This window comes from Vicia villosa, unplaced genomic scaffold (genome assembly GCF_029867415.1).
Source record: "Vicia villosa cultivar HV-30 ecotype Madison, WI unplaced genomic scaffold, Vvil1.0 ctg.000232F_1_1_3, whole genome shotgun sequence".
Lineage (NCBI taxonomy): Eukaryota > Viridiplantae > Streptophyta > Magnoliopsida > Fabales > Fabaceae > Vicia > Vicia villosa.
In genome coordinates this window covers 556661-579938 of record NW_026705087.1, presented here as the reverse complement: position 1 = coordinate 579938, position 23278 = coordinate 556661, and positions in this window count along the sequence as shown.

Genomic DNA, 23278 nt, shown 5'->3' with positions numbered 1-23278 from the left:
CCATTTAGGATTTTGAAAGGCATGAGCTGGCAGTAAAACCCAGACATGTGGTAACTTTCCCTAATTTGGATGAGCATCTTTCTTTCATTTAAGAGGCATTTGACTGGTATACTTGCACATACACAAGTAAGGTCTCCCTCTTGAATGAAATGAATCCAGTTATTCTGTCACTCTTTTAAATGTTTGTGGTAGAATAGTACGAATACCTCTCTGTAAAGATGATTTCATGCCTCTTTACTGTAAACAGAGATTTAATTCCAAGCTTCAACCTTGAGCTTCAAGCAAGGCACCAAAAATAAGTAATTTCCCTAGTTAGTTCCCCGAACTACATTAAGCTCTGACTTCCACTAGGGATATGTAGGCATGAGGTTCACAAGGAATCTCAGCGAGCTAATAAAATACCAAAAATAGTCAGTCTGTCTGTCCGTCTTTCTTTTATTCCATTCAATTCTCTCTCCTAATACAAAGGAGAAACTTTCCCAATCATTAGCAGCAAACACAATCACAATGACACAGAGAAGGTTCCTGTAGAGTACTACAGATATGTAGGGTGCTTAAACACTTCCCTATGTATAACCGACCCCCCGGACTCCAGAATTTCTAGTCTAGGTGAAATCCCCACACTTAGCAAACTCCTAGGGTTTAGTTGAGATCTTTTTTTCCCTTTCCTACTCGTAGGACCAATAAGAAAGTTCGTGTGATATCGTATGAAGAACTGAAACAAAATTCATCCCACCACGGGCACATTCTCCTTCCAAATTTCGCGTGAAGGGTTTAGCGTGCCGTCCTCCCAAGTGAAACGGGGAGGTAAAGAAAACGACCACCACACCATGGGACAGCTTTGTCTGAGGAGTATGGAAATGGAGTTGGACTAGCAATGACTACTGATGCCACTTTGAGTGTAGCAGAAATTTTGAATGGAGCCTTGGCAGAGATTTTGAATGGTAAGCTGGAGATCATTGAGGCATCCTCTATTCTCATCCCGTTTGTAAAGACTCCGCACAGCACGTCCATAGAAGGGAGCCTCTCAAACATAATGATACGGCGATCCATCCATTTTTGAATTCCCATTCTTAGATTTTCACAACCATTGGGCAGGCAGGAGCAGTAAAAGCAGTCGGGGTCACACCCTGGAAAGTAACCAGCTCGGATTAGCTTTCCTTTGACTTCGCAGAGTGGAGTTGATAATTCGTTCACATCATAGATGTAAACAGTGTCCAGGATAGCGTTGACAGTTTTGTCATGCTTTGGCATAGGTGCTGTGATGACATTTGGAGTTTCTGGAGGATCGAACTCAATTTCCCCAGCATCTATCATATCTTGTATTTTATTTTTCAGGGCCCAGCAGTGATCTGCGTCATGTCCTGGACAGTTTGAATGATAGGCACATGTCGCATCAGGGCGATAATTCGGAGAGGAAGTGTTGACATTCTTTGGAGGACCTTTTAATGTGATCAGATCTGCTTTTAGCAAGTGCTGCAATGCCTGAGAGATTGGCATGCTGATTTTGGTGAAATTTCTTCTTGGTGCATCTGGTCGATGCGTATATTTTGGCTGTTGATCTTTTTGAGGTGCAGATGCGGAGATCAGAACTGCCCCTACAGATTGATGCTGCTCACTTTTGCGACTTTTCTGAATTTGTGTTGCATTGACCTCATTTCTCCCGCTGATGGGCCTTTTCGTAGTACCAGAGGAGGAACCTATTTGAATTTTTCCATTTTGAATGCCACTTTCGACACGTTCTCCGGTCAGTATCAGGTCAGTGAAACCTGATGATGAGCTTCCCAACAAATGGCCATAGAAAGGGCCAGTTAAAGTGCCCATGAACATGTCGACTAGTTCGCGATCAGATAAGGGTGGTTGAACCCTTCCAGCCATATCTCTCCACTTTTGTGCATATCCTTTGAAACTTTCTTTTGGTCCCATAGACATGCCCCGTAGTTGAGTACGGGTTGGTGCAAGATCAGCATTGTATTGGTACTGTTTGTAAAACGCAGCAGCTAATTCTTCCCAAGTATGAACCTTGGTATTTTCCAGCTGATAGTACCATTCGAGTTGTGTACCCGACAGACTTTCTTGGAAGAAGTGAATCCACAATTTGTTATCTGTGGTATGAGGTTGTATCTTCCTCACATAGGATCTCAGATGTAGTTTCAGGCAAGAAACTCCATCATATTTTGCAAAGATAGGAACTTTGAATTTTGGAGGGATAACAACATCCGAGATGAGCCCCAGATCATTGAAATCTAAGCCATGTATTGTTTGTACCTCCATAGCTTTCATACGGTCTTCCAGATGTTGGTATTTTTCATTATCCGGTTCGTCCCCAGAATGATCATTTTCTTCATTTGAAGAGAGAGAGGGTTTAGCAGAACCCTGGTTGCTTTGATTGTCTTCTTGTTCATCATCACCGACTGTTTCAGGGATCGGTGGCTTTTTGAACTTTTTGACTGGGATTTTGATCTTCCTTTTCAGGTGACTCACGCCTACAGATCCTTTGGGCTTCTTTTTCTTCTTGATTATCAGGGCTTTCAGTTCTTGTTGCCCCTTTGCCAGTTCCAGAATTGCCACTTGAACTTGGGCATTCTGTGCTTCGAGATTCTTGATGCTCATTTCAGATTCCATCTCTTCTGACTGAAATAAACAGCGAGGAGATGAGAAATCCGTCATGTGAACCTGTTATGCAATGTGTATGACTGGATGCCATGTGTATGCAATGTATGAAATGTATGTGCAATGTATATGAATGCAATGTATGAAATGTATATGCAATGCATGAAGTGAAATGTGTGTGCAATGTTTCAAGGATCTTAGAGTTTAGATTTGTTAAAGAAGAAACAAACGTTAGTTAATCAATTTATTTCTTCTTTTTTTTTTGCTTCTTTTTTCTTTGCCTCATTTGGGCTTACAAGACAGAAATAAAATAAATGATCCTTCAGGTCTCCCATGGACGCTTTCTCTTTGCCCCCAAGAATGTGTTGATCTGCTGTTCTTCTTGAAGCTGTCCGGTGAGCTCCAATATCCTTCTCTCATAGTCTTGACAGTATGATTTGAAGGTGTCTCTTTCCTCTTTGAGTTGAACCCAAGATTTTTGCAACTCTTCTAGGTCAGTTGGCATGTCCGGGTGTAGAATAACTTGAGGTTCATATCCTTCGACCTCTGGTTCAATAGTCACAGGTAGAACAGCAGGATATGGCATAAGGAGTTTCTGAGCATGAGTGCGGACCCATCTGAGGTAGGGTTCCATAGGAATAGAATTCCATTGCCCCAGAGTTTTGCTTTCTATTCTATAGACACTGCCCCATGCATGTATGAACCTTCGTCGGTGTCTATGAGAATCATTCTCGTAATCAAACACAATGCCATGGATAATCATGTCATGAGGACCGTTGCTCCTTGCATATCCGAATTGGCGTAGAGCTAAAGAGGGATTGTAAGTGGTGCCTCCTTTGATGCCGAGGAGTGGCACATTAGGGTACTCTCCACAATGATCAATGATAGTAATGTCTCTTTGAAAGAAGTTGTTCCACCGGATATCTGAATGAGACAAAGACATAATCCTGCGAGACCATTGCATTCTTTGTTCATTTCTCAACACTGATCGGGGAAGATGAAATGTAAACCATCTAGCCAGTAGTGGTATACAGCACATGAGAGTTCCTCGTTTCTTCATGGTACGAGTGTGTAGGGAATGTAGAATGTCTCCCAGCAATGTTGGTACCGGGTTACGGATTAGGAAAAGGTTGATGATGTGTACACTTATGAACTGGTCGGGATTAGGGAATAAAACCAACCCATAGATCAAAAGTGCCATAACTTCCTCAAAAGCTGGATAACTTTTGTTTTCTAGCAGTAGTCGAGCCTTTTCCAACAAGAACTTGGCAAGCAAACCCTTAACTCCACTCTTTGTTTCCCAATTGGACTCGATTTCTGATTTTCGCAGATGTAAAGCAGCAGCAATGACCTCAGGTTTTGGAATCCTTTCTAAACCAGTGAAAGGTAATTGATTTCGAACAGGCAATCCCATTAGTTCAGAGAATTCTTCCAAAGTGGGTACCAACTGGTAATCAGGAAAGGTAAAGCAATGATGTTCAGGGTCAAAGAACTGGAACAGGACCCGTATCATGTCTTCTTCAAATTTTGAGGTAACCAAATGGAGTAGGTGACCATGCCTTTCGGTGAATTGAACATTCCTGGGGAATTCTGACACTAAATCTTTTAGTTCAGATGGTACCGTTGAGATGTTGATTCGGATGTAATCTTTGGTGGCGGGAGCCATTACCTGCAAAAACAAAGGTAAACTCTTTGATCCTTGAAGTGTTTGGTGCAAAAATGATATGCTTATGATGCAAACATGTGGCACACAAAAACAAATCAAACAATAGCCTTAGGTTTAAAGGCTTGCATGGAGCTGATAGGTGATACCCTCCCCACTGAAGTTGAGTTGGTTAAAACCTGTCCTAGAATAGTATTTGGGTTCTATGATCCTTGGAAGTAACATCTCAATACGGCGCTCGAGCGGCCGATCAAAATATTCCTCGAGGATAACTAACTTCGATCAATTTCAAAGCTAGCCACTTAATAGGCCACAAGTCAAGTTCAACTAAAAAGGTTCTAAGACAAATTAGTGTTTAATGACATTTCGGAAGCCTAATATACTCCTTGATCGTTTTCAAGGGACATCAGTATAAACCAAAGTATCGCACTAACGATGACTACCAGATCAACCGTATCGGTACATGCCGTACAGTTTCCTTGGTCTATTGTCATATACTTAAGGTATCTCGAGATTCGGGTTAGAATCTTTCACACAAGCAAAATACCCAAACAAACCTTTGAAAAATAGAGCAATCAAGTCAAACAATTGAAAACATCGAAGTGATCTATTCTCTTAAGGTAACCCCTTTTGAAAACATTTTGTTTTTGAAAGTATGTCCCCAGCAGAGTCGCCAGTTCTGTGGACCTCCGATTTTTTTAATCCCGGGCCATACTGAAGGATAGAAAAACACTTAGAAAGGGGGGGGGTTTGAATAAGTGTAGCTTTAAAAACTTGACCGATAAAAATAAATTGCACAGTTATTTTTATCCTGGTTCGTTGTTAACTAAACTACTCCAGTCCACCCCCGCAGAGATGATTTACCTCAACTGAGGATTTAATCCACTAATCGCACGGATTACAATGGTTCTCCACTTAGTCAGCAACTAAGTCTTCCAGAGTCTTCTGATCACACACTGATCACTCCAGGAACAACTACTTAGATACCCTCTAAGACTTTCTAGAGTATTCTGATCCACACGATCACTCTAGTTACAACCTGCTTAGATAACCTCTAAGACTTCCTAGAGTATTCTGATCCACACGATCACTCTAGTTCCTTACAACTTAATGTAATCAATTCTAAGAGTATTACAATTGCTTCTTAAAAGCTATAATCACAAACTGTGATATTTCTCTTAACGTTTAAGCTTAATCTCACTAATATATTACAACAGCAATGTAGTGAGCTTTTGATGAAGATGAAGATTCTGAGCTTTGAATAGAACAATGTTTCAGCAAGTTAATATGAGTTGTTTTGTTCAGAATCGTTAACCTTGCTTCTCATCAGAACTTCATATTTATAGGCGTTGGAGAAGATGACCGTTGAGTGCATTTAATGCTTTGCGTGTTCCGTACAGCATCGCATTTAATGTTATACGCTTTTGTCAACTACCTCGAGCCTTGTTCACGCTGTGTCTACTGACGTTGCCTTTAATAGCTTCTAACGTTCCTTTTGTCAGTCAGTGTAGCCTGCCACATGTACTTCCTTCTGATCTGATGTTTGTGAATACAACGTTTGAATATCATCAGAGTCAAACAGCTTGGTGCAAAGCATCTTCTGATCTTCTGACCTTGAAGTGCTTCTGTGCGTGATACCATCAGAACTTCAGTGCTTCTGATCTCATGTTCTTCTGATGCTTCCATAGACCCATGTTCTGATTCTGCTTCGACCATCTTCTGATGTCTTGCCAGACCATGTTCTGATGTTGCATGCTGAACCCTTTGAGACAAAGCTTCTGAGCGCTGAATTATGCATACTCTTTATATATTTCCTGAAAAGGAAATTGCATTGGATTAGAGTACCATATTATCTTAAGCAAAATTCATATTATTGTTATCATCAAAACTAAGATAATTGATCAGAACAAATCTTGTTTTAACAATCTCCCCCTTTTTGATGATGACAAAAACATATATAAATGATATGAATTTGCGATCAGAAAGAGCAGACGGCAAAAGACAAATTACACAGCTATAGCATAAGCATGTGAATATGTCTCCCCCTGAGATTAACAATCTCCCCCTGAGATAAATAATCTCCCCCTGAAATAAATACTCGAAGAACTTTAATAAAAGACTTCCCTGATTATTTCGGTAGAGACGATCACATAAGCTTCTGTCTTCAGAGAATTCATAGCTTCTGACTTCTGCTTCCATTGGACAGCTTCAGAACTAGAATTTCTTTAGATCCTTAGAACACTCACAGCTTCTGATTCCTGCTTCCGTTTAGGACAGCTTCAGAACTTGAATTTCTTTGATCATCAGAACATTCACAACTTCTGATTCCTGCTTCCATCTAGGACAGCTTCAGAACTTGAATTTCTTTGATCTTCAGAAAATTCACAGCTTCTGATTTCTGCTTCCATTTAGGACAGCTTCAGAACTTGAATTTCTTTGATCTTCAGAACATTCACAGCTTCTGATTTCTGCTTCCATTTAGGACAGCTTCAGAACTTGAGTTTTCTGGATCTTTAGAACATTCACAGCTTCTGATTTCTGCTTCCCTCGGATAGCTTCAGAGCTTTGAATTTCTACCAACATCACTTCATGCTAGATTTGTATCAGAACATTGTTGAATGTACCAGAGCATCATCAGAGCATCTCTACATCCTAAAATGTTACAGAACAAAAACTAAACGACAAAAGTCAGCATGAACGAGTCAGAACATAAAATGTATATTAGAACACATGATATGTATCAGAGCCATATAGGCTAAAATAATGTATCAGAGCAAATAGAATTTTGTCAGAGCAAATAGACAAATTTTGGATCAAATTCTATTATCAGAAATTCTGATCATTCTTCTTTCTTGCTTCTGATTTCTGAAGCTTGACAGCACTCAGCTTGCTTCAGTTTCCATAAGCTTATTCTTTTTACAGAATAACGCTTCTTATGGTTTTGCTTCTTGTGTGCTTTGAAGATTTTCTTCACTTCTTTATACCTGCAAAACACTTAAACCATATAGAACTTGCAGTTCTTGTTAGTGAAAGCAACTGATTAAATCAAATCATTTATCACATATTTCTCCCCCTTTTTGTCATATCATCAAAAAACAGAAAAGATTCAGAGACAAACAAAAAGAAACACACGGAGGAAGAAGATGATTTCATTGAAGTTCAAACATCAGGTACAGAAGTACATGAAGATAAGTAAGATCAGATGCACAAAAACATATGCAAAGAAAAGAAAGAAACAACACAGACTCAATCTAAGATGGCCCTAGCCTTGACAGGATCTTGGCCAGCATCTCTTGAACCTCATTGTTGTGTCCATCTTGCCTCACCATGAAAGCTCTAAACTCAGCATTGAGTGAGCTTTGCTCATCCTGTCTCTTCTGAATTTCTTCCAGAGTCCTTGCAAGACGAGAAGATTCATCAGAAGAAGCTTCACCGCTTTCAACCACAGGAATAGCAACTTGATCTGTAGCTTCCATGGATAGATCATTTGCAGGGATTTCCTCAACAGGATCTGATTCAGCAACATGATCTTCAACATCTGCTTCTTGCATAGAAGCATCTCCATATTCTGCAGCAGGAATTTCCGAGTCTCCATTCTCAAGTGCCTGAAGAATGGCAGCTAGATTCCTGGGAGCAGAAGGACCTTCAACTTCTGGTGGGTCAACAACTTCTGGAATGACCAAGCTTGGGTCTTTCTCAGAAGGGTTTTCCCTCAGATAGTTAAAGAGAGTCTTGAAGTCTCCGAGCAGAACAGGATAATCAGGAATAAAGATAACAATATCCCTGCATGGATTTGCTTCCATTTCAGCAGCCAGTCTTAATTGTTCCATCTCATCCAAGAAGGGCTTCTCTTCCAACAGATGTTTTCCTTTGAGACTAGCAAACCAGAAGTCTTCATAATTCCTCAGAATTCCACGAGGCCGTGGGGTAGCAGCTACACAGGCTTCCTGAAGTTCTAAAAACAGAGCATCTGATTCTCTGCGAAAGATCCTCCAGAAGTTCCGCATAGCAACATCATTCAATCCAGAACTTTCAGCAATTCTGAGAGTATCAAAGATACTTCTGAGATTCCTCTTTATTTTTTCAAAAACTACACCAATAGGGTATACAGGGCGGAATTTTATTTGGGTTTTTGAAAAGGCAGGGTTGGAAGTGAAGTACGGATGAGGTTCTCTATCCAACCTATAAGAAGATTCTGCTTCAGTATCAGAATCTAACACTACCACTTCAGCTTCAGGACGAGGCTTGGGAGTGTAGTTGCAATCACGGAGCAGCTGCTCATGTGATGCAGAGGTTGGAAGAGGAGAATCACAAAGGTTGTTTTGAGAGGTGGAGGGAGTATGTTCAAAGGTGGCATTGGGAGAAGGTTGAGATGGAAAGAGAGTTTGAAGGGGTGGTATATCCAGAACAGGATTGATGGTAGGTGGAGAGGAAGGAATGGTTATAGGAGAAGATGGAGGTGTAAGAACATGGACAAAAACAGGTGATTCTGATGTGGCTTTTTCTGGTTCAGGTGTAGGGACAACCTCTATTGGTGCAACTTCTGAACGAACAGCAGGAGCAGAATCAGGTTCAGAAATGCATATACCTTTGGAACCTCTCAGAAAAGCTTTGGCCACATCCTCAGTCTTCTTTTGCTTCTTACTCTTCGGCTCTTCAATAATCTTTGCTTTGCCACTAGAGATTTCTTTCCTTCTGACATATGTCAGAACTTCTGATTGATTCTCAGCCTCTTGAGAGACATTTTCTTCATCAGACTCTTGAAGAATCATCTTCCTTTTTCTTGTTTTCTTCTTCTCAACAGCTTCTTTCCCTTTCTTCTCAAACTCATCAGAGACAGACTTAGCAACCTTTGCAATGACCTCTTTAGAAACATCTTGTTTCTTAGAGACAGCAGAAGGATAATCATGCTTTCTTTTAGTCCTTTCTTCCTTCTTCTTATTTATTTTCATTGGAGCACCCTTCTCTTGATTTTTGAGATATTTATTTTCTTCTTGTGATAACAGATACTTAGTTCTGACTACAGGTACCTCACAGTTGAAGAAAGTTTCAAACTCAGCAAGAACAGGTGCTCTTCTGATTCTTGTATCAGCAAGAGGTTGGGGAGTCTTACTGATAGCCTTAATTACTTTCATCTTCTTCAAAGTGAATGCATTCAGACAAGCCCCAGATGTGACAGCAAGGTCTTTCACAATACCTTCAGATTCCAAGCTTTCAACAATCTTTGAGTGCACCAAAAGATTTGAAATAATCCTTCCAAAAGGAATGATTGTTCCACCTTTTTCTCTGAAAGCGTTTCTGGAATCCTTTACTGCTTTCCACAAATGGTTGAAGATGATGTAGATCGCATCAACCTTCTTCTTAGTGGCAATGCAATAAAGAATATACCTTTGCTCATTATTGATGAAATCCGAGGCATGTGTTCCTTTCCTATGGTAGAAACACCCAAGAAGGATCTTTGTCCAGATTTTGTAGACATCTCTCAAATCCTTGACGCTTTTTGTTTCCTTGACATTTGGATAGAGAGTGGACAGAACATCTCCCCAATCTGCCCTTTGATCAATCTCAAAAGCCCCTTCAGGGTTTTTCAGATCAAACATCACTCTTAGGATGTTTTCAGTAATAACAACAAACTTTCCATGGACGAAAGAAAGTATTGATTTTGGAGCAACCACAGCATGTGCCCAGAACTCCTTGACAAGATCCGGATAAACTGGGCCAACGAACTCAGCAAACAACGAGGTCCATCCTTGAAAGATGATGTCTTCTTTAAGATGAAATTCATGTTCTTCAAGGTTGTCAAAATCAACAATAAGTTCACATAGAACTTCTAATTTGTCCTTGGGAATAGAGCATGCAACAACAGGAGTAAGTTGCAAAATTTCTTCTTGGAGATGGTGAGGAACAGATGTATCAACATTTTGGGATGAGAAGGCAGCCATGGATGCAGAATGAACAAAAGACGAACAAGAAAAGAAAACTGGGTTTTCGATTAGGGTTTTAGAAAACGGCTAAGAACTTTTCAAACGAGAGAATGCAAGAAGAAAGAGAGACAAGGGAGCGAAAAAGATATATGATATGATTTGAAAAGAATATAAGGAGACGAATATAAAATAGAGAATGAAAAAGAATAAATAAACAAAATGAATAGTTTCAGAATCAAAAGAAATCATTTTCATTAAATGACGAGTGACGTGAGGAGAGAGATCGTGGTAAAAGAAGTGATTTAAAGCAGTTACCTAGGTCGGCGTCTTTTCAACTGCACGCTTCGTACTGACCGTAGAGACACGTGTTCATCATCAGATAATGGATGACAGGTGTGAAATATTCAATAGGCTTTACGCCTTCTGATTCCGATCACTGCTTCTGAATTGATCAAGTTTCTCTTCTGGAAACACTCCTTCTGAAGTGTGCTGATGTAAATCTGAATGATCTTCTGATCCATTACTTCTGATATACACAGCTTCTGGAGATTCACTTCTTTGTTCTGCAGCTTCTGATAAGACAAAACTGTATCTGCAGAAATTCTTAAGCGGCTTTGTTTCATCGGAACCAAGTTTATCATCAAACCAGATATTGATTGATTCTTCTACAATCAATGTTTCAATATTGTATATTCTGTAGCATTTAGAGCATTCAGAATAATCAAGAACGAAACACCATTGCTTTAGAAACAAACAAAACAGATGGTTCCAAGACTAATAAACTTTCTTTTCTGATCTCTTACGAACATAGTTTCTTCAACAGATTTAAGTACCAGAACTTGGAAGACAGTCCTTCTTCCCTTCAAGTGTTGAGACCAACTTGAGTCCAGGTGACATGACATGTTGACTTTTATTTTCTTTGTCGCCAAGAGAATCTGCAAAAGAAATAGTCTTTTTCTTTGGTACCCACATCTTCTTGGGTCCTTTCTTGTTAGTTCTCCTCAAGTTCTGATTGAACTTGGGTTTAACACTGTAAGCAGAAGGAGGAACAGCATGATAATTCTTAATATGAGTTTCATGATATTTCCTAGGTTGTGTCACATGCTTTTTGGTGTGTGTTATGTGAAAACTTTGAGCATGTGAAGTGTGCCTAATATCATGGGAGTGGCCATACTTGAACTGATCATACAATGGCTTGTATGTGATTTTCATTTTATCAACAGGTTCAAGTTTGTATGGGGTTTCACCCTCAAAACCAATGCCGACTCTATTGTTTCCAGACACAGCATATATCATAGAAGCTAGCTGACTTCTGCCAATACTTCTAGATAAGAACTTCCTGAAACTTAAATCATATTCTTTCAGAATATGGTTTAGACTAGGAGTGGATTTTTCTGAATTGGAAGGAGATCCAACATTATTGGATAATTTTAAAACTTTTTCTTTTAATTCAGAATTTTCCAACTCAAGCTTCTTCGTTTCAAATTCAAATAGCTTTTTCAGCTTTTTGTATTTGAGACTAATCTGAGACTTGAATTCCAGAAGTTCTGTTAGACTGGAAACTAACTCATCTCTAGTAAGTTCAGAAAATACCTCTTCAGAATCTGATTCTGATGTAGATTCTGATCTGTCATCTTCTGTCGCCATCAGCGCACAGTTAGCCTGCTCATCTTCAGAGTCTGAATCATCTTCTGACTCATCCCAGGTTGCCATAAGACCTTTCTTCTTATGAAACTTCTTCTTGGGATTTTCCTTCTGAAGTTTTGGACATTCATTCTTGAAGTGTCCAGGCTCATTGCATTCATAGCACATGACCTTCTTCTTGTCAAATCTTCTGTCATCAGAAGATTCTCCACGTTCAAATTTCTTTGAACTTCTGACGCCTCTGAACTTCCTTTGCTTGTTCTTCCAGAGTTGATTTAGCCTTCTGGAGATCAAGGACAGTTCATCTTCTTCTTCGGATTCTGATTCTTCAGGATCTTCTTCTCTAGCCTGAAAAGCGTTAGTGCATTTCTTGATATTGAATTTTAATGCAATAGACTTACCTTTCTTTTGAGGCTCGTTTGCATCCAGTTCAATTTCATGACTCCTCAGGGCACTGATCAGCTCTTCCAAAGAGACTTCATTTAGATTCTTCGCAATCTTAAATGCAGTCACCATAGGACCCCATCTTCTGGGTAAGCTTCTGATGATCTTCTTTACGTGATCAGCCTTGGTGTATCCCTTGTCAAGAACTCTCAATCCAGCAGTAAGAGTTTGAAATCTTGAAAACATCTTTTCAATGTCTTCATCATCCTCCATCTTGAAGGCTTCATACTTCTGAATTAAAGCGAGAGCTTTAGTCTCCTTGACTTGAGCATTTCCTTCATGAGTCATTTTCAAGGACTCATATATGTCATAGGCCGTTTCCCTGTTAGATATCTTCTCATACTCAGCATGAGAGATAGCATTCAGCAAAACAGTTCTGCATTTATGATGATTCCTGAAAAGCTTCTTCTGATCATCACTCATTTCTTGCCTTGTCAGCTTTACGCCACTGGCATTTACCGGATGTTTGTAACCATCCATCAGAAGATCCCATAGATCACCATCTAGACCAAGAAAGTAACTTTCCAGTTTATCTTTCCAGTATTCAAAGTTTTCACCATCAAATACCGGCGGTCTAGTATAACCATTGTTACCGTTGTGTTGCTCAGCAGAGCCAGATGTAGATGTAGACTTTGCAGTTTCATCAGCCATCTTTTACTGAAGCGTTTTTCTCTTCCTGAATCTTTTCTAAACACGGTTAAGTGCTTGCACCTTAGAACCGGCGCTCTGATGCCAATTGAAGGATAGAAAAACACTTAGAAAGGGGGGGTTTGAATAAGTGTAGCTTTAAAAACTTGACCGATAAAAATAAATTGCACAGTTATTTTTATCCTGGTTCGTTGTTAACTAAACTACTCCAGTCCACCCCCGCAGAGATGATTTACCTCAACTGAGGATTTAATCCACTAATCGCACGGATTACAATGGTTCTCCACTTAGTCAGCAACTAAGTCTTCCAGAGTCTTCTGATCACACACTGATCACTCCAGGAACAACTGCTTAGATACCCTCTAAGACTTTCTAGAGTATTCTGATCCACACGATCACTCTAGTTACAACCTGCTTAGATAACCTCTAAGACTTCCTAGAGTATTCTGATCCACACGATCACTCTAGTTCCTTACAACTTAATGTAATCAATTCTAAGAGTATTACAATTGCTTCTTAAAAGCTATAATCACAAACTGTGATATTTCTCTTAACGTTTAAGCTTAATCTCACTAATATATTACAACAGCAATGTAGTGAGCTTTTGATGAAGATGAATATTCTGAGCTTTGAATAGAACAATGTTTCAGCAAGTTAATATGAGTTGTTTTGTTCAGAATCGTTAACCTTGCTTCTCATCAGAACTTCATATTTATAGGCGTTGGAGAAGATGACCGTTGAGTGCATTTAATGCTTTGCGTGTTCCGTACAGCATCGCATTTAATGTTATACGCTTTTGTCAACTACCTCGAGCCTTGTTCACGCTGTGTCTACTGACGTTGCCTTTAATAGCTTCTAACGTTCCTTTGGTCAGTCAGCGTAGCCTGCCACATGTACTTCCTTCTGATCTGATGTTTGTGAATACAACGTTTGAATATCATCAGAGTCAAACAGCTTGGTGCAAAGCATCTTCTGATCTTCTGACCTTGAAGTGCTTCTGTGCGTGATACCATCAGAACTTCAGTGCTTCTGATCTCATGTTCTTCTGATGCTTCCATAGACCCATGTTCTGATTCTGCTTCGACCATCTTCTGATGTCTTGCCAGACCATGTTCTGATGTTGCATGCTGAACCCTTTGAGACAAAGCTTCTGAGCGCTGAATTATGCATACTCTTTATATATTTCCTGAAAAGGAAATTGCATTGGATTAGAGTACCATATTATCTTAAGCAAAATTCATATTATTGTTATCATCAAAACTAAGATAATTGATCAGAACAAATCTTGTTCTAACACATACCTCTGATCTGTAGAGATACGTGAACTGACTCTTTTTTATCGCTTAATGCTTTCGCATTTTGAAAATTCACAGAGTCGCCACCGACCTTTTATTTTATCCAATTAAGGAAAGGTTTATAAAAGAAACAGAAAAAAGACCTTTAAGAAATTCTGGGTAAGGGGGTAGGTTATACAAAGGGAAGGTGTTAGCACCCTTTGTATCCATGGTTATCCATGGGCTCTTAAGTTTGCTTAGCTCACTTGTTTTTCGATCACTTTTCAATTGCTCTGAAATTGCTCATATGTGGTTTCAAATACCTTTGTAATTTGAATTTTGTAATGATCCGTGTGTGGATGTATACAAAATGCTTGTTTATCTTTCGAAAGATGTTTTGAAAAGAACGTTAACTTTGTAATAATCCGTGTTTGGATGTATACAAAGTATTGTCTTTTTTGAAAGTTTTGTTTTGAAAAACAACAGTGTATGAGAATTTTGTTTGTTTTGATTTGAGCAAGCAAACTAGGAGGTCTACCTTGAGTTGTAAGGTCTTTATCCTTATTTCCTTTAAAAATCTATCCTTTCACCGGATATAAACGCAAGGTTCGATTTTGTACTCAAAACAGTAGAATTTTGACTTTGATTTTGAAAAGAATGAGAAGGGATTACCTTAAAAGGTGCAAGTGTGATTGTGTTTGAATTCAGATATTTTATCTTTGAAGTTAGTGATCTAACGGTTCAATTTTATCTTTGACATACACGCAGTTTATATTTGCTGGAAATTAAAATGCGGAAATGTAAAGTGCGGAAAGTAAATCTACGCTATTACATCGATTGTGCGGGAAATGTAAACTAGCCTATTTACATGAATTTGACATCCTATACATTTATCTAGGAATTTAAATTGCAAGAAAAATAAAAGGCATATTTTTGGATTTTTTATGATTGATTTTAATTATAATTAATGCATGATTAATTAAATTAAAATGAAGAAAAAAGATGTTTAAACCTAGAAATTAAGTTTAAAATATGTACAAAATATTGGTCAATTAATTTTAAAACAAAACTAATTTTTTTGGAATTTTTGAAATTGATTTGAAATTGATTTAAGTTAATTAAAACATAATTATACAAATAATTATACAAATAATTAAAACTTAAAGATAAAATTATCCAAAATATGTACAAAATTAGTTTATAATATATAAACAATATTTAATATAAAGAACAATTTTTTTTTATGATTTTTTGATTGGTTAGAATAATTAAAAAGCAAATATATAAATATATACTAATTAATTATGCAAAATATTGAAATTTTGAAGAAAAAATAAAATATTTTTATTTCAGAAAATAATATATTATTTTAGAAGTCTAAAAATATTTTTTGTGTATTTTTTGGATTTTTAAAACTATCTTTAATTAATTTAGCAAAGAAATTAAAAATAAAAAGGAGCAGTTATCCTGTATGATTGATCTGAGGGTCTATGGCATAGGGAGTGTATTTTGGTGCGTTAGATGAAGAATTAACGGAAATCTATGGCCCAGATGCGCGGGCACATGGTACACATGCGTGGGAGTGATCATGTGGGATCACCAAGACTTTCAACAAGTCAGTTGGGCCCCACCATGCACATGTGGATAGTGAGACTTGTTGACCGGCGAATGAGAAGCGCCAGAAGTGCCACGCGTGCTGGTCAATGTTTCCAACTTACTATTCATCTTCTTCAACCTTTTACCTATGGATTTAGCTGCGGATTTAGCTGCAGCATTACCTGCGGATTTTGCTTCAAATTTCCATGCTTTTGAAAACCTACACAAAACAGCCATGAACAAAAACAAAAGGGACCCAGATCGACTTAAAATCACCTCCTGAACACGATGGTGGTGTTAGTTTTGCTATTTGAGCACTGTAACTATGGATTCGAAGAGATTAAAGTTTGAACATGCATGAACATTCATCAATGGTTTTGAGCAATTTTCACGTGGAAACCAACATGTTAAAGCCCAAACCTGCCCTATAGGACCTCATGAACACATTAGAATGATTAGTTTACATTGAGGTTGATTAAATATAGTAAAACGAAAATTGATCATGTATGAATATGAAGAACACTATGCATGTGTTACGACTCTCATGGGACCACACAAAGAGTTTATTCTTACTTTATATGATCTTAGAAGATGATTGGAATGATTGTTTTGTATTGATATTGATTGGAATATTGAATTTGAAAATTACAAAGTGTATGGAAATTTTGAGAAATTTGATGAGTTTTCTTGCTATACTCTTGCTATATTTCGTGGGTGTCCTTGTTGTTGATGTATTCCACTTCTTTTATAGGCCAAGGGCTGCTTGGAAGTGAAGCTAAGAGCATTGATTGCTTTGTTGAAAGTTTGATTTTTAAATATTAAAAATCTTTGAAAACTTGACCAAGTCTTGCTCTCCTTCAATGCACTTGCCTTGTACTTCATTTGGCTGCAGAAAAATGGAGATTCCTTGGGTGAGTCATGCTTGGAAGTTAAGCTACCATTTATCCATCCATTTTCCTTTTAATTTTAATCTTAAAATAAGATAAAATCATGCCAAAAATGGATAAAAAAAGGTGTGGGCTTAGTCTTGGTCGTGGGAGGCCCATAACATCATGGAAATGATGTTTGAATGCTGAAAACTTGGCCCCATTTGGAAAAAATACATTTTTGAGCAATGTTGATTTCATGCCTTTTCCCAAAATTTAGCCAACTTCAACAAGGTGTAAATCCTTCAATTTTTGTCATATGAAGGAGATCTTGCACTTTTTGGAAACCTCAAAGAGTCCTCTAACCAATGCCTTTGGTCTCATGTCAAAATGATTTTTGAAGCTCCTTGTGTGTCCTTTTGAAAAAAGTGTCTTTTTGTTGACTTTGAAAATGACCTGTAATGTCTTTGATCATATTTTTCAAATGGTGAATCCAATGACCATGGGATCAATGGCATTTGAAAGATAATTGAATTTCCTTCAAAACAAGCTTTGGTTTGAATTTTTTGGATGAAGGATGAGAGAGTTATGATCAGTCAAAGTTAAGTTGACTTTTCAGGCAAAAACCCTAATTTTGAATCTTAGGGTTTTGTTGATTTTTGATCTTTCCTTGATGAATTATGATCATCCAATGATCAAATGATGAATCCTTTGACAAAATATGGACTTTGACAAAAAATTTCATTTTTGACTGTCTGTTGACTTTTTTGGTCAAACGGGTCGTCTGTTGACTGTTTGAGCTGCTGACGGTGCGTCTGAGTGAATTGAAGTTTGAAAATTTGTATGATGGTACTTTGAGATATATGGATGTGTATGAAATCCATTTGAGCTCTCAAAAACTTGTTGCTCCTGTAAAAACAAGAAAAACCCTGATTAGGGACTGTTTGTGTAGGAGACAGTTAAGCGTACCTGATTTTTGTGCAGTGTTGAGTCTCTGCTAATCGCGTGATATTCAGAAGACTTCTAGAACAAAAATCTTGGAATTTTTAATTGTAAAAGATTGATTTGATTGATGGTACAAAACACTGAGAATTGTACTGCCAGCAGTTTGGCTGTCAACTGACTGTTCAGATATTGACGTAGCAGTTAGAGTGAAAAATCAACAGTCAAAGTTAATTTTCTTTTTTGTTGTTTTTGTTTTTGTTTTATGTAAAAAATGAAAGTTATTTAAATGACTTGTTAAAAACATAGACATAATAAATAACTAATATACTGTTACCAGTACAGTCTGAGTTTCCTGATTCTGCGCCTGCAAAAAGATTTAACTCTGTACCAATTGTGTCAGTACTATTTATCTGTAAATAAATAAATAGCATGTGTGAAGTAATAAACAGTATTTGGCGTTTGCGTAAGAATAAATTCAACTGCAGGCCAAATTACTGTATAAGAAAAATTCTAAAAACTAAGTGTTTCATATGTTAGGACATTTGTTGAAATAATCCATAATTATATGAGACTCTTAATTTTCAGATTGTAGTTTTCTTGAAAAAAGATGTGGGCAAATTTTGGGGTATAACAACTCTCCATCAGTGCACCATAGTCATGATTCAAGTCTTCGAGCCGTGCTTCATTTGAACCTGCACAAAGACATTGCGTCAATTACCAAGACGAATCCACATGTTCAAATCTGCACTTTACAACCTGCGGCAATCAATCAGGATCGGTATCAAACAGCCTGTGCATACTTAGCGAATAAGCGGAGCTGCATAAAGACAACTGAAACCAAACCGCCCTGCACTTGACAAATGCTGCATCTGCATAATTCAGAATAAAGTTTCAAATCAACCCTGCACATAAAACCAATTCAGCCTCGCCATTAAATTAGAAACAAAGCTCATAATAAAGAAGAATGGCAGCCCTGCATCAATACAAAAAAGGAAAACCAGTTCAGATCCAGTCACTAACAGTCCAACCTAATTCAGCCACAGTTATTATGCATACATGATTCAATTCTTACAAAATTCAAAAGCATTTTTAAATCATACCAGCAGCCTGTACATCAAACATTCAAACCATGAATCAATCACCATACAAAGCATACCATTCCACCCATTTCAACATCAGCAACATCACTCTTGCTAGATCCTTAAACCATTCCATGCCACCTTCAATTTTTTCTTTGCGTTTCCAAACATCTGCAACATAATAAATACAATCAGTCCCACATCACACATTCAGAACTAACAAGATTCACTAAATCATGAAAGCATGCACACTGCCATACATGTATCTCATCATTCACACATCTCTGTATATTGTCGAATAAACCAATTCAATCAGTCCTGCACATATTCTTTAAAACAAGTCATAATCACATTCCAATACACATTCAAATTCCAGTCCCTCACCATTAATTTCATCTAGTTTCAAATCTAAACAGTTTTATCTAAATTCAGTTTCAGTTTGAACTAGTTCCTTTTAACTAATGTTAACTGCTCATACTAACTTTTTCCCTAACCCCAATTACTAACTGAAACAGAAAAACAGTTTGTAACTCTTTCTCACCTCCTAACCACTTATCATCCTAACAGTTTCACTAACATCCATAGCAAAACAGATTCACTAAACCATATCCTTCTAGCCACCTTATAACAGTCCATAACAGAATCACCAACTGCCCTGTAACAAACTTCTAACCAACTTAACTTCCCTAACTAACTCTCTAACCTCTCAATCCAAGCCCTTCAATCTTTAACAAACTCCCTTTCAATCTAATGGCTCACACTTCATCCCCTCAGCCTATATAAACAATCTTTCCCTCCATTTTTCAGATTACGCACTCATTCTCCATCTTCACTTTCACTCGGATCCACCTTCACACACCATTCTCCATTCACCACACTCCATTTCATCTTCATCCTCTTTCACTCTCAATTCACAATTCTCTCTGCAACTCCCTCTCTCTCATCTCCCTAACCCTCACAAGAGCTCCTTCGACATACCTCTTGAAGCCTCACATTGAAGCTTCATTGAGGTAGAGCTAAACCTCAACCTTCTGTAATCTTCGTCTCACTCTCACGTCAACAATAGCAACAACCAATCACACAGAGCTCTCAACGGAAATTCGCAGAGAAAATTCAAAAGAAAACAGAATAGAAGAAGAAGAGTAGAGGAAGAAGAACAAGTGAAGCGAAGGGAATAAACAGTAAAGAAATTCGAAGCCGTTACCTCTGGTATTTTCTTCTCCATTTAAACCGCTTCAAGAGTCATCATCAACCTGCAAAATCGATCAACAACTCAGAAAAATCAAGAAAGAGAGAAGAATCAGATCAGAGATGAGTTTGAGGCGGAGAGAGGTGTGAGTTGATCGGTTCAGAGAGGAGATGACGGCACGCCGTTGAGTTCCGTCGATGTACGACGTCGCCGCCGTTTCGATAGGAGATAAAAGAGAGAAATCGAAGACCAAGCTCCGACGAGAAAAGACGGCGTGTGTTTGGGCTGCGGTGGTGAACGAATTGTCTTCAATCGGAGAAGACGAGGTCTCCGCCGCCGCACAGTGTTGCTGCTCGTGAGAGAGGAAGAAGATAAGTTGAATGGTCACATTTCTTACCCTAATTCCCCTTTCAATTATTATTATTCAATTTTAATGTATTACCATTTCATTAACATATTAAATCGGCATAAGAATAAGATTAGTGTAATTAAGTCGATCACTGATGTGATTAATTGGTCATTGATTAGAATTTATGATGATAAACTTGAATAATAAAAAATGGAATAAAATCTGAATTAGTTAAAACTGAGTAGATCAACTTATCCGGGCCTTACGAATTCTGATCCGCTTTTGAGCCCAACAATATTGTTTTTGGTAGCAGAATAGTTTATCAAAAAAAAATCTGAAAATATGGACCTCCCCCTGGGCCTGCGAATCGCTTCTGGTTCACCCTCCTTGGCCCATGACACTGCACCAGCTTTGGCAAATCAATATACAACAAAAATCCCTTAGGGCCTCCCGGTTGGGCCTGAATCCGATTTACTAATCACGCCCATTAATCCAGTTTGCACCCCCTGTTTCCATTAATAGATTTAGGTTTTAACTAGATTTTTCCTATTTCTTTTAGATAATAAAAATACTAATTTTTCTACTATCCTTTTTTAGACTTTAATACTCATTTTGACATAAAAAAATAATCACTAAAAAATATTAGTTTTAGGCTTATTGTTTTAGTCTCTCTTTTTGCTTGATTTAGAATTAGAACTCATTTCTTTCATAAAAACCATAAAAATAATAGTACTTTTAATTCACTTTTGTGCTATATTTTGACTTGTTCTTTTTCATGCTTTTATGCTATTTTCAATATTCTACTTTTTGCTTTATTTCCCATGTGTCTTTTATTCCTAACCTTAGGTAGAAACCATGATAACATTAGGTAGAAATTCCCTTCATACTTAGGCTAGTTTCTTTTCCTTTTTCAACATAAAACATCTAACAAATATTCAAATAAAATCCCATAAAAAATACAAAGAAAATACTTAAAACATTAATAAAAAAGTGAAAATCATTAAAAAGGGGATGGAAGCTTGGATCTCCCTTGCTTTAGGGAATCATTCGAGTGCCTGGATTTCCCTTGCTTTAGGGTTCCATTCGGGCGTAAGTTCCCAAATTCTAAAAAACACAAACCAAAGAGTAACTCGAGTTTCCCTTGCTTTAGGGATTTCCTCGAAACACTCAAACTCTCTCTCTCTCTCTCTCTCTCTCTCTCTCTCTCTCTCTCTCTCTCTCTCTCTCTCCTTTCTTAAGGGCATTGTTATCTCCGCTCCATTGCATCCTAGGCTGTCCCCTTATGCAAGAGCGCGAGCGTTAACTCCGCCCAACTAAAAAACACAAAAACAAACAGAAAATCGTGAGCCGAACTACGGTCGTTCTGATTCCTGAAAAGGATACGTAGGCATTAGGTCGCGGGGCCTAAGCGAACACACTTGTAAATAATTCCTTCTTTTCCCCGTATTTCTTTTGCATTCATTCGCATTTAGGTTTAGACATATATACACCCTTTAGATAGAAACAAACATAGGTGGATACCATCGAGTACGATGGGCGTGAGGGGTGCTAATACCTTCCCCTCGCGTAACCGACTTTCGTACCTAGATTCTTTGGTCGCAAGACCTTGTTCCTTCCTTTTCCAGGTTGTCTGATATTCCTTTCCCTTATGGGATAAATATATTGGTGGCGACTCTATTCATTTTTCGCGAGCGTGCGACATCAGCCAAATCCTCGAACTTCTCTGCATATTCTGAAACGGACATCTCACCCTGCTTGAAGTTCTGGAATTCACGTTCCTTCTGAGTCCTCACACTATTAGGGAAGTACTTCTCCAGGAAGGCCACCTTGAAGTGTTGCCAATCCTTAGGAATCTCTTGAGTGGTGAAATAAGTGGATGCAGTGTTCCACCACCTAAGAGCTGGTCCCTTCATCTTCTGAGTAGCAAAGATCACCTTCTCTTCTTCAGTACACTGAATAGCTTGAAACACCCTCTCCATACCAGCTAACCAATCATGAGCCAAGAGTGAATCAAGTCCGCCAACAAACTCTGGGGGATCCATCCTGAAGAAGGCACGAAAATCAGGTCCAGCTGCAGCTTGAGGAACGGGAGCTTGAGTAGGAGGTTGCTGTCCCTGCATGCCTTGCATCATTTGAGCCATCATCTGGTTCTGCTGCATCATCTGCTGCATCATCTGTTGCCAAGGCACGCCTGCACCTCCGGCCGGTTGCTCGGGCTCCACATTCCTAGTTCTGGGCCTTCCGGGACCTCTGCGTTGCTCAGCCATCTCCCTGTCTGTCCTACGCATGGAATCAAGTTGATCAGGCTCAATACCACAAATAAGACATAAGGAATCCTACTGATTATACACATATGAGGCAGAATTGTACTGCATTATGATGTGTCTTAGCAAAGTCGAGGATCGACCAGGCTCTGATACCAACTGTAACACCCCACACATATTTGTCTAGAATAATATGCATAAAGTATTATAAATGGTTCATAAGACAACAAATACATAATGTTTTGCAGCGGAAAGTAGAAGTGTACGAATACAAAAGCCGAATGTATCATAGCCAAAATACAAGTACATCATAATAGTACATGTCCAAAATACATAAACTGGCAAGCACGATAAGAACTAAAAGAAACATCCAAGCATCGCCGAGAGATCTAATCCATCTTTCCCTTACCGCGATCTTGTCTCGAACCACCTGAAAAATATAATTGGAATGGGATGAGATTACTAAATCTCAGTGAGTCCGCCTATCCTACTAGTCCACTCGGGTCTAAAGGGAACATACAAGCAAACGGATCCGCCGTGGATCCGTGGTTTTCCTCACGGTCAGGTACAAATACACAACAAGGACAATATCACCAATAGAAGTCCTGTGACTAACCAATGAGATATCATTATACACATAAACAACACACAAGTATGATGTTGCTAGTATAACCACGTCACCATGATTGTACCAGCCCACCGGTGAGGACCTAATGATATTGCCTATGTGGCATCACTAGGGGTGAATAACAAGTGACCTTACCGACGTGGTATCACCAT